Source organism: Pleurodeles waltl, chromosome 3_1 (assembly GCF_031143425.1).
Source record: "Pleurodeles waltl isolate 20211129_DDA chromosome 3_1, aPleWal1.hap1.20221129, whole genome shotgun sequence".
Taxonomy (NCBI): Eukaryota; Metazoa; Chordata; class Amphibia; order Caudata; family Salamandridae; genus Pleurodeles; species Pleurodeles waltl.
Genome location: NC_090440.1, coordinates 554065709 through 554078338, shown reverse-complemented (window position 1 = coordinate 554078338; position 12630 = coordinate 554065709). Strand labels below are relative to the sequence as shown.

Here is a 12630-nt window from a genome sequence, read left to right as displayed (position 1 = left end):
CACTGACAAAGCACATGTAAGTGGTCTCCCCTACGTGGTTCATTCTTGAACAATGTGAAAAACTCAAAAAACGGAGGGTGGTTTGCATTTAAACATGAACGCTTTATAACCATTCACTTAACATGCAATTTGTCTACAGCTCTGTATGATAATTTATTCACAATGGCATGTATCCTGCCTGATATGTTCAGACGGATAATCTTTAGCGAAACAATCTTTGTCTTTTCTCAGATTTTTTGCAACAGGCTTTCCCATTAAAGCAGAACATACTTTCAAATATGCCTTTGTAACCCACAACCCACACAAACTTTACCTTGTTTTACTGGTACATAAAGCACGCACTATATGAGCTCTGTTATGCACAGAGATGCTTGGCTCCAGAGCATATCATATGACTACTACATGCACCAACATGTGTAATCACAGTAATCTCAACCTGTATATTACTGTAGGTCAGTTACTACCAATTTTATTTTAAACAGAGATGTAAGGGTTTATGGAGAAATATGAATAAGAGGATAATGGATGATATCATCACTGATGTTATCAATTATGTCATACGAGATCATTTAACATGTTATAAATGAAGTAATATGTGAGGTCATAAGTAGTTGCAGGTTACAGTTCGCTGCACTATAAATAGTGAATGTTTATGTTTTTGGCTTTTAAATGCAAGTTCTTCTCAGATTTAAACACCTAGCTATATCTTCATATTAATTTTTACTTTTTGTTGTGTGTGTGTGTGTGTGTGTGTGTGTGTGTGTGTGTGTGTGTGTGTGTATATATATATATATATATACACATATATATACATACACACACACACACACACGTTGAAATAAACCAAAGGTTATAGGGAACTTATATGGTTAAGTTATGAATGTACCCGCACAAAACCACAGAAATTCAGCATTTATATTTGTAGTTAACTCAAGAAACTATAACTCACACCCTAAGGTAACAGTAACTTGTGCCCCCGCCATGCACACATTTCGCATCAATAATTTAATTGGGAATGTTGCAGTGATAATATCAATGATGACATAGAGGTGTCATCAATTATATGTTACTTGGAGTAATCAGCTGTGCATGGCAAAGGTGTGAGTCATAGTTACCTTAGGGCGTGAGTTATGAGTTACTATAACTACTGAATTTATATTGTTTTGTGCGAGTAAATTTGCACTTTAACTAAATCGTACCTATAACATTTGTTTTTCTTAGTGAATTTCTATGTTTTTTTTTAGCACGCACACATGTAAATATAACCAGTGCCGAACACGGCCTTTGGTCGTGCACAGCGGGGGTTGGCCACAAGGCCTGGCTTATGGACAGACTCTGTGGCCAACCCTCCTACATGCTCCAAAATCTAAGCTGTGCGTGGCCTTCGGTCATGCGCAACATGAGTTTTTTTTTATTTTCAATTTTTCTATGGATCCACAGTTCCACCGCTTACATTGGCAAATACTACCACTACTACAAAAAAAAAAAAGAAGAGGAAAGAAAATCGGGCTATTTGTTGCCCAGGAGGGCTTTCTAAGGGACCCCTCTATGTGTCATCTGGGGTCAGGATACCTGTAACCTGACCCACTTATGTGCTTTTGCACTCTTCATTTCCCATCCCCCAACCGATGCAACAAACAAAATAGCGACCACAACTTTTCTGCCAGGCTGCGGCCACCAATCAGGACCTTGCTTTTCCACCTGTAACCGCAGATCCGAGTTTGGATCCAGATCAGTGGATCCGGATCACAGTTCGGATCCTCCACGCCCCTTGATCTCTCTATTTTTTTTTTTTTTAAACCTGAAATAGCTAAAAAAATAAATAAATAAAAATAAAAATAAAAAATAACACGTTTTGGGACCGCCAGTGGGTTAGTAGTTATAGTTGGGACCTAGTTTCCAAAGGAAGAGCATTTTTGTTTTGCCAATAACTTTGGCACCGCTTGACAAATCTTCACAAAATTTTTAAACCTTATACTTTGGCCAGTTTAGCTGCTGTCTTGAAAGTTTCGGGGTGATCTGTTAAGTGGGAGTCTAGAAAAAAGAAGGGGGGTCTCAAAACACTTTTCCCCATTCATTTTTCCATAGGGTCTTTAGACAAGCCTACAGCCCAAACTGCTGAATGGAATTACACACATTCGGCAGGAAGGTAGATCTTGTTGCGTAGATTGGGCTTTTTGTAATTTGGTGTAAATCCGTTCAGTAGTTTAGGAGAAATTAATGGTAAAAAATATAGATATCTGGGCACACGGACACTTCGCGGTTCCAACTGGCCCCGTGCTGATATTGGATTGGCTGGCAACACTTCAACTAGGAACGTTTGGAGCCATCTTGGCTTCCGCGGAGTCCCAGAAAAAAAAAAAAAAAAAAAACAGGGAAGAGTCACTCTGATCCGTTTCTCTGGTGCTGGGCTCCCAGAGTGGCCCCGCCAGGGCTTTAAAAGTTTTTTTTTTTTTTTTTACAAAAAAGTCAGAAAAATCCACAGATGGATCAGTGGATTTTCTGACATTTATTAAAAAAAAAAAAAAAAACAAGCACAAGGTCTGCCACCTTCCGAGGACTAAACTAATAAGGTATGCAGAGAAAGTCCGTCAAACCACCCCCTCCCCCTGCAGCCCAAGAGACCGGCATCTCCCCCGGGTAAAGATCTAGATGTGTTCGGGGGGCCAGGTGGCCCCCCCAAAGCCCACATGACCGCCACCTCCCTGGGCTAAAATGAAACAATGTGAGGGGTCCATTCGGACTGCTGTCTCCAGGGACCACCACCTCTCCAGGGCAATACATGTTGGGGTGGGAGGGTGCAGCCCCCGGTGTTGAGCCAATGATGGCCCTGGAAAACACCTCCCCCCATGGCGGCTCCTGCAATATCCTGGGTGCCCACCCCCGGGACCCAGCTGTTTGCTCTCACTTGACAGAAGCTTTGACAGCTCCCGTGCCAAGTCAGTGCAAACACTTCACTTTCTGCAAGTAAAAGCAAAAAGTGAAGTTTTCAACTGTTTCCTTGCATTCAAATACGTGTGATGGGAAACAGATGAAAACACTGCTCCTGCAAGCAGGGACCTGCTACTTAAATCAGCTCCCTGCTTGTAGGAGCAATGCCAGCTCCTGCAGAACGCAGGGAGCCGGATAGGACAGCGGGGCCTTTAGACTCCCCCCACGGTCCTATCACTCTCGCTCTCGTCTATCCCACAATTGGATGGAAGAGAGGTTATCATTGCAATGGTCTTGCCGTGCAATGACTTCAAAGAGTCGGACTAGAAGATGATAGGAAAGAATGTTATAGTTACCTTTGGATGCAGAGCAGAACAGAGTTACTTCTGGCCTAATGGTCAAAGTCTTGTGCTGTCGCCCAGTAGGTTGAAGGTTCAAACCCCAGTACCGCCTGGCAGTATGCCTGTTTATTTTCTGGTGATTTCACTGCTATTACTAGTGATAGAACATTGGAAGACTTTTCCCCCTCAAAATCTGCGATTTGAATGCCATAGCTAAGTATGGGCACTGCACACTAAGGAGTCACCTCTAGTCTAGTGGTTAAGGTCTCAGACATACCCACTAAAGGTTAACGGTTCTAGTCTATGTGAGTCGGTGGTCATTTCCTGCTTGAGTTTCTTGTCAACTATAAATATTTAAGTTACATACTGAAAGGCGATTTCACTCTTTTTAATTAACAAAAACATTTTTCTTTTCAATTTGTCCGGAAATACATTATTCTAAGCTTATCATTCATCAATGCCTAACTCACTCTCTCAATCTCACTTAACCTCACTTTATCTCTCTGCCAGGGATGGGTGATTATTGGTGGGGGGAGGAGGTCGGCCGTAGGCCAGGCCCTGCGCCCAACCCCTGTGCCCAACCCCACTACGCACTATCAAAAGCCGTGAGCGGTGCAAGGTTGAGTGGTTATAGGGGGTATGGCACAGGGCACAGGTGGTTGGATTAACGTATAATTCTGAAAATTAGCATATGTATAAAAAAATAAAAATAAAAAATAAAAACATAGAAATGCACAGAAAAAAACAAAGGTTACAGGGATGTTATAGTTAGGAAATGGAATTAAAAAAAAACGGAAATGCACTTAAAAAAACAAAGGTTATAGGGACTTTATATTTAGGCTCACGTTTTAAACGTACAAAACCATAGAAATTCACCTGTTCCAGTTATCTCAAGTAACTACAACTCGTGCCCTAAGGTAACTATAACTTGCACCCCCCTAACTATAACGTCCCTGTAACCTTTGCTTTTTGTGTGTGTACACCAGATCCTACTGGCCATGACATCCCAATGTTAATATATTCAAACACAAATGATAAAATTTCATATCACTTCATAATACCCTTTTCTGTATTAATAAAAGAGTACTAGGGTACAACATTTGCAAACTCTATCTGGGCCTACAGAGATTCTGCAGCATAGGCAAAATGTATGGTGGTGTGGTGGGTTAAAAGGGCAGACTGGAGATAGTTATATTTCTTCCAGTGTGACCGAGCCATATATTTAGTTTCCATCACTGTCTATAGAGTACAGAAGGAGCTAATTGAGTCTTTTGTTTAAAGGATACAATGAGAAGGAGGTAGGGAAAGGATTTCAAATGCAGGATGAAAAAGGAACTATTCATTACCACTGAAACTACACGCTAAATATTTAAACCACGGCCTAATGCAAAATCAATAAAAACATAATGCAATTTGTGCCTACAGCAGACAAGTATTGTCGAACACGTCTATGTAATAGTCTTTAGAATCTTTCATTATTCAGCAATTGCAGACAAACTCATTTACCATAATATTAATAATTTAGGCAAAATCAGCTGCGATAAGACCACAACAGGTGCTATGTACACAACATTAATTACACCATGTGTGCATCAGCTGGTGCTTGCTGCCTCAGTTCTGCTACCTAAAATTACTTAACTTGGTGGTATCCTGAAAACGATGAGAGGCTGAGTCGGCCTCTGTCGACTCCAAACTTGTGACCTCTAGGCTATGCAGACCTCTCAGCAGTGAGTGTTTAAATGGAGCCGGGGAGCCACTGTTTCAATAAGCATAGATTTCCTTGTCAAGTACCACTCATCAAGGGTGTTCCTATATTCCTTCAGTAGAAGTATTTGTCACACATTTGTTTTATTGATTTGAGAGTTTTAAAGAGCGCAAATATGGCCCAAGGATATCAGAGTGCTGAATACCATCCCGTTTTTTCCACCAGTGTAATGGGTGGTTACATAACCAGACAGGTTACATATGCTCTTCTGTACAAGCACACATTTCATATACACGTGGTACATCTAGAAGTAGTCCCCGATTGTTACCGAAGGACCATCGTAGTAAGTAGTAGATTGAGTAGTTCAGTAGCTTATATGCGGTCGGACTTTGTTGCGTGGTAGTGAGAGCAAATTTAGCTCCTCGGAACATGGCTTCAGGCGCTCGGTTTTCAGCATGGCTAGAGTAAAATCAGCGCTAATGTTTATACAGCGATAACAAGGCCCTGAGAAGCAGTGACTAGTTTCCATGGAAACCTCCTTTGGGCCCAGTTTGTTACGGTTGATATGTTCTAGGACATCTCGGAAACAATGATCACTGTTAGTCCAGAGACACACAGCTCAGAGCATAAAAGCAAATTGTGAAGGTGGTTGCTACCCCTGGGATCGGTGCTAATCGGAGTACTTTGCGCCACGAGGCCCAGCAAGTTCGAGACCACATGCTCTTCCAATTATTGACCTCTCTACAGAATGCACAGAATGATGGTAAACCCTTCCCTTGAGGTAATCCATGTTAGCAATGCACTACATACCTTGCATTTCCTAATAGCATATGCGGTTCCAGATTCTCTGCTTCTGTAGTTTTTGTCATGCAAAATGTGCCTCTTATATAGTTCATTCTGTCCAGGGAGTCAAATCTAGGTGTCTGGGTAAATTCAGATTCGGGGTGAGTGTGCATGACTGGGCACAACTGAGAACCTGGAGTTGGCTCTTGAATTCAAAGTAAGTTTCTCACAGTGCACGTTGGTGGGTCATAAAGTTGTTCAGACTATTTATCCAATCTTGGGCCACTTGTAGAATGAACAGACCGACTGCCACAAACGTGCCAATTGCAATTAGTATTTTATGTGAAGGTGGTACCCAGCTGTCAAAATACTGCTGTAGTTACAGATGAGGAGAGATTGTGTTAGAGACAGCATGTTGAAGAGGACAACAGGAGGAAGTTCATACAGAAAGACAGAGTGAAAAGACAGTGATGAAGATGAAAGATTAAATGTGAGATATTCAGATGGAAAATTATACAAAGATGTCAGAGAAAAAAGGGATTAAGTGGCTAAAACACTGAGCAACTGCAGAAGAAAGTGGTGCAAAGGAGTGACTGCGACACTCCTAAGATCACTATTCTTTCCATAGACCTAGTAGTATTGAATCCACAGTGCAACATTCTCAGAACTGAAACATTTGCACTTCTAAATATTCACAACAAAATCATTGTTCTTACTTATTGGCTTGGTACTGCTAACCAGCATGAGCAAAGCCAACAGATCTTGTTCGCTTGAGACGTATGTTGATTGTTGTGTGATATGCCTCGATACAGTAACAGAATAATTCACCGAAAGTGTCACTCACGTTGTCAAGCACTTGACAGTAGAATATCGCTCATACACCAACCATAACCATAGACATGTCATAAAAAAGCCATTTGAAAACTTGATAGCTGGGCACAGAGCATTATCAAAGAAGAAAACGCATGTTCTACCTACCAATTCAGGATACTGCAGCTCGCAAAAGCTAGGCAGTATCCCCTTAATTTTCTTGAAACGCCAGTGGCAGCAGTGATTGAGCAGTCAAGCCATATTTGGACAAGGTGGCATTAAGGTTGGTTACAAATACAATGTAAAACAAGTAATCATCACTGATTGAAGTTAATGCTTTCAGTGCTGAACAGCTTGCCTTCAGCTCTTCGGAAAATCACTATTTTCTTTGTTAACATTCAGCCAATGGAATAAATGCTTCCAGAAGTGTCAGCCAAGTTAAGCACAACACAGTTTGTAGTAGGGATTTCCAAAATAGTTAATTTTCAGTGGTGAGCTCGTATTTTAGGTAAATGCCCAAACTATCCAAAAATTCAACAAAATTCAGTTATTTATAATAAATGTTTTCCTATGCCAAAGCTCAAGGTTTCCAACCGGGAATACAAGGTGGAGGAAAACAAAAATAGAAATATCACAAAACTAACAGATTGCAGTAAAGGATTTCTGGTGCTCCTGGGGTACTGGTTTCGTGCAGTCAGGTTTTGCGAAAGTGGGAGCAATGAACAGGCCATTTTATTCAGAACTGATGAATCGCAGAAATTACTCTTCATTTCGCCAACTTTGCCCTGGATACCAGGGGCCTAAAGGCAGGGGCCACAGGAAGGACATCACGTCTTTATTTCTAGTTCTAAGAGTTGTAGTTGAAAAATTATTTCAAAGGTTGGTTCAGATTGTCCTGGGTCGTCATGTTAAAATGTGATGGGGGCGGGGATACCCCTTTGTGCCCCTCAAAGGTATATTGCAGTTCACTGTCTGGACGTAGTACATGGGCTATCCGTTGCTGGGCCAAGACATTACACCACACATATCTAATTCGGATTATGCCCCCACATGAATTCCACAAGGCAAACGGGTTGTGTGAAATGGGCAACAGAGAGTCCTTTTGTAGCATACACAAAAACTTTTGTCATGGTACTTGGGGATATACAATGAATTAAGCTGGAGAAAGCATTTGATTAATTCACAATTTTTTTTTGCTAAGTAGGTAATCAATGTAGAGCAACGTTTTTTTTTTTTTTTTTTAAAGGTTTTTCATGCTGTTTCATTCAACATATATATAGCCAGTCTTGAAGACCACTGGCCTGAACAAAAAACAAAAAAAAAAACAGGCAATGAGTCACTGGGAATGCTACTCCACTAGTGACCACCCGCACTACTGTCTAACCATCCCAGCCAATGCGCCTGAGATGATCATGACCTTCGAGTCAAGTTAAGTTCTAATTTTTCCAGTGTTGAACTGTGTCAAGAGTCAAGCATCACACGTTGACAGTCTGCCAGGCTCAGCCAGAGCATCTTGAGGCTGGTGTAGGGGCCACTAGGTGGCATGGATCATAGGCTGAGGCAAAGAGGCTGGTCCTCGACTTCCAGGACTTGTCTTGGACAGTGCTCCAACAGTGGGTGCATCCAAGAGGTCCCCTCCTAGTGCTCAAGGCTGGCAGCCACTGGGCACAACTTTTATAGCTGAAAGTTATTCTAACAACAATTTAGTCTGTTTGAGGTGGTCATTGTAGGAACTAATCACCTCTTCATGGCCTGGCCTCGGCTCATTACTGCTTAAGGCAGCAGCAAACACAAAGCATGCTGGCTGCTTTGGTTATATTCCACATAGCTGCCTGCCGTGTCTCTCCATGCTGCTAGGAGCTGGAAAGGCATGGCTAAGCAACCTATAGCTGTGATGCAGACATCCATATTAAAGTGCATTAGTATATCCTCTGAAGCATAGTATTTGGCATGGCTGCATAACAAGGGACCACCTGACAGCGATTTAACCAATCAGTGTTAATGACGTTGAACTTAATGTAGTTGTGGTAGAGTTGTTATGTTACTGACGCGCAGTCAACTTTATCATATGTTCATATTTTTGTGCTAGCAGCAATTCCCTCGGTAAAAATGATGAAAATGCTTCATTTGTGTGGTATATTTGAGACTATGCTACTTTAGGCAATATATGGTTGATTTTTCTGGTTTAAATAATCACAGTACATTTCTCTGTAACCCCATCGGGTCGAGTTCCGCCACCTAAGACAATAAATAAATTACTCAGTATTTAGTGTCCCTGTTTCGAATTCAAACTCTAGGTCAGAAAGTAATTTTTCTCTGATTCTCGCCCAGTTCCTTACTCGCAGGATCCTTATTATATTTAAAATAATGCACTTCTTTTTAGCTCTGACAAACATCTGCCTGAGCAGTGGGCATCTTGTATAAAGTGAAGACTCCGGGTTTCGGCAGTGAGCTCGGTCCTCTCTCCTCTTGCAGCATCCAACCACCACAGTGCATCTCGGTCAATGGCACATGTCAGCCAATTCCTGCCAGAGATGGAACCAGTTTTGCAGCCCAACGGTCTGCGGCCCCTGCCACAGGGAGGCACCCCAGCAGAGTGTCCATTGCACGGACCTTCGCTAGCTCAAATGGAAGAACAGCTTCATTTGGTATACCTGCTGTGTACACCAGGTTCCGCAGAGACACATTTCTGGCCCATACTGGTTATGCCAAGTTTGTGCCCTGGTCCGAAAAATAAAGCGCCAGGTTCATGTGAAGCTGGGTCCTGTGGGCTTGCTGTTTATTGGAATTGGAATTGGAATTGTACTTGTATAGCGCTTACTAACCCTGATGAGGCGTTGAAGCGCAGTACGTGGCGTACTCTATTCCGGAATCCCAGGTTAGTGGTTAATACAGTGCTAATTATTGTTATTAGTCATGTGCGCTCAACAAATGCCATCCGTTTACTCCAGTTACTAGTACCACTTAGATGTGCTCATTAGTGAGGGCTAGGTTGTTTCTGGTGAGTTAGGATGGCCGAGATTCAATAATGTTAGGTTGAGGGATAGGGTGTTAAAAGGAGAGGTTGTGATCTATGAAATGATCAGTCATTTGCTTAATTACAAAGAGAGATTACACTATTGTGAAATTTTTACATTGTTCTATTTTGCTGCAGGGAAACACTTATGAAAAAAACATAATATGTTGTGCAGCCACAGAGTATCAGGGGCTCAGCATCTCCCCTTTGACCCGGATCACAACCCTAAACAGTTCTTCGATCAGCAACTCATTGTCATCTCTCTATTAAAATATGCACATATAAAAGGAGGTAACACAATGTTTTTTTGTTTACTGTGTGCTTACCACAAAAACACCTATATTTACTATAAGTGTCAACAGGATCTATTGTCAATTTTTAAAGTTAAGCCTACATAACAATGTAATTCAAACTGTTTTGGAACACTTGTGTCGAGTGTTATAGTGTAGACCTACGCCATCACTGCCCTTTGTATCCCTCCTCCTTTACATAAATAGTCAGGTCCACGTTGCTCAGGGAGTCTGAGCCCGATCTCACCTCACATATTTGCGATTCCTTTTTCTTAAAGAAACATCCGCATTGGCTGCTTGCCACACCTGGGGAAACAGTAATTAAACAAAGAATAAACTAGTTCAAAGTTGTGTGACCATAGCAACGAGCGAGTCCCAGACACTCCGACCTGCGTAGAATTGCCTGGCAGCACCGGTAGCAGTCTAGTATGTTGGTTTCGTTTTCATTTAATCTCATGATTGCACACAGTCGCAGGAGCACTAATTATGCATGACTATGCTAGACATAACCAACTCTTATGCACAAAAAACCTTCACATCTCACTTACATTCCATAAACGATGCCCACTGTTTCGGTATTTCAGGATCAGCACTTGGCTTCATATTTGTTGCTTCTAAAACCTCTACACTGGTCTAACCCTATCCTCCATTTGACGAGACTTGAAGCCTTTATAGCTCTCCATTTCTGGGCCAAATCTTGTTTTTATAAGGCTAGACTTAAATCAATAAATGCTCCGCTTATCTATTATTCTCTAATTCTTCTATGACTTTTAGTCCTTTCAGAATGGCCATTTGAGGAGGAAGTGTAATTTTATGGTTGAGTACATGGGTGAGGACTCCAGTAATGTCATCCAAAAACCTTTTGATGACCACACAGCCCCAAAGCATGTGTATAAAATCACCCTCCTTCGTTTGGCATCCCAGGCATATCACTCAGCAATCTTGCCTCAAGTGTCAGAGTGTGGTCCAATAGTCATAGTGTGGTTTTAGTATAATTTAGTCAATGTAAATTAACACAATGGATTAGGCTGTACCTGGACGACATGGCAATCTCCATGGGGACCTATGGACTCTCTGCCAATCCCCATCATGAAGGGAACCAAGATTTGTCTCCCACGCAGTCCTTAATGTCTCAAAAGTATCAAGTGTGTGTATAATCAAAGTTATATATCCTCGTGATTTTTTTATCCTGTATTCTGGACATAGTGAGCTTAGCTTCCAAGGGGCTAAATTCCAGTAGAGCATTTTATTTGTGGGAAATTTAGCTACAAGGCATGCAGGAGCAAAATAAAAGTTTGGCTGTTGTTCCATATTCATTTTGAGTCTTCAGTGCATAACTCCCTATAATTTTGTGAGTTCACTGCCCCTACTGTTGATTTTCCCCAAAGTGTCCCATCTTCTAAGCCACGTCAGGGTGCAGATACTAGAAATACACATAACCACCTATAGCCTCTCCTGTAAATATCTCCCACCATGTGCCCGGAGAGGTTCCACACATTAAGAACCCCTCAGGGGGTTGCCTGCCCTATACAGAGCAGAGTAGAAAGTTGTCCTCCAGTAGCCTGAGCTTAATTATGTATATCGGATTAGAGCCAGGCTCAAAAAGTCAGTCATTAATTACAATGAAATGCAAGGCACAACAGTAGGAATGGATTTCTGCCATCCCTATGGCCTCATCAAATGTCGATTTGTAGAATTCAGCCATCGATACCAAGGAGCTTCTGTGGTTCTGTGATGCCCTCATCAACATTATGCCCCAGAAGAAGTGGGGAGAGGATTTATAGGGTAATTGTGAACAATATAAAGAGTTCAAGGAAGCACCACCACTGTAATCAGTGCGGTCCTTAACTCGAGAGAAAGAGGCATGGGTTCCCAGTGAAAAAGGCCTTTTCTCCAAAAATTGGGTCTAAAAACTTTCCATTCTATACCGTTGATTCCGTTTTTGTAATATGCATTCCCTCCCAGGTGTTTAAATCCATTCATCAGATTCAGCCTTTAAGATAGAGTGTGGCACCCAATAATGACGTCATTCGTCATATGTACATGAAACACACTCAAATTTTTCCAGTTCAACTAGAGCCCCTGTCCACACCTAAACACGTAAACACATATAAAACTGTGTTCCACATGCAGGCCTGCCTTGTTTGGCTGACTTGGGTAAACAAAATCATCTGCATATCATGTTACACAGTCTTAAAACTCAAAGTCCACCAAAACCTATGATACCATCACCTGTACAGGGTCTTTTCTACAGTGGTTTGACTGCCAATGCAAAGAATTGAGGTGAAAGTGGACATCCCTCTTAGGTGTCCCTGCCAACAGTAAAGAGTACAGAGAGTCCTCTGTTCACTAATACCCTTGCTGCTGGCTCCTTAATCAACAGGAGCACCTTATCAGTGAATTATGGGCCTAGGTTCATATAGATAGGGTGGCAAATACATATAAGCTGTGAAACGCATGGGGTGTGGCCTGGCCGTCCCACAGGATGGCCGCCACACTGTGAGGCTCTGCTCGGCGGGGGACCTTAACGTGGAGATTAACCTCTGCTGCAGCAGCCCGACACTGGAACATTGTCTGGGGCTGTCCCGGAGTGCCGGGGGAGGACGCCGATTGCCCTTGGGTGCAGGCTGTGCGCGGGGAGCTGCGCCTGCCAGTTCGGCCTTGCTGTGGCGGCCTGGACAGGCGGTTGGCGCGCGCGGGCCACGGCCTTGCCTGCCGACTTCTTTGGTCAGGGCCTCTGGGGTGAGTGCTGTG

General features: G+C 42.4%; 1 protein-coding gene across 6 annotated transcripts in view; it reads right to left on the bottom strand.

Annotated features, from left to right (window-relative positions):
* GLCE (glucuronic acid epimerase) overlaps positions 1-12630 on the bottom strand; it is a 366778-nt gene that overhangs the window by 62383 nt on the left and 291765 nt on the right. The window contains exon 1 of one of the 6 annotated variants that reach the window (XM_069222926.1): positions 10124-10144. The exons of the other annotated variants lie outside the window; for them this stretch is intronic. The gene's annotated coding sequence lies outside the window, so the exon portion shown is untranslated. Of the gene's footprint in view, positions 1-10123; positions 10145-12630 lie in introns of those variants that run through there. 6 annotated transcript variants of the gene reach the window in all.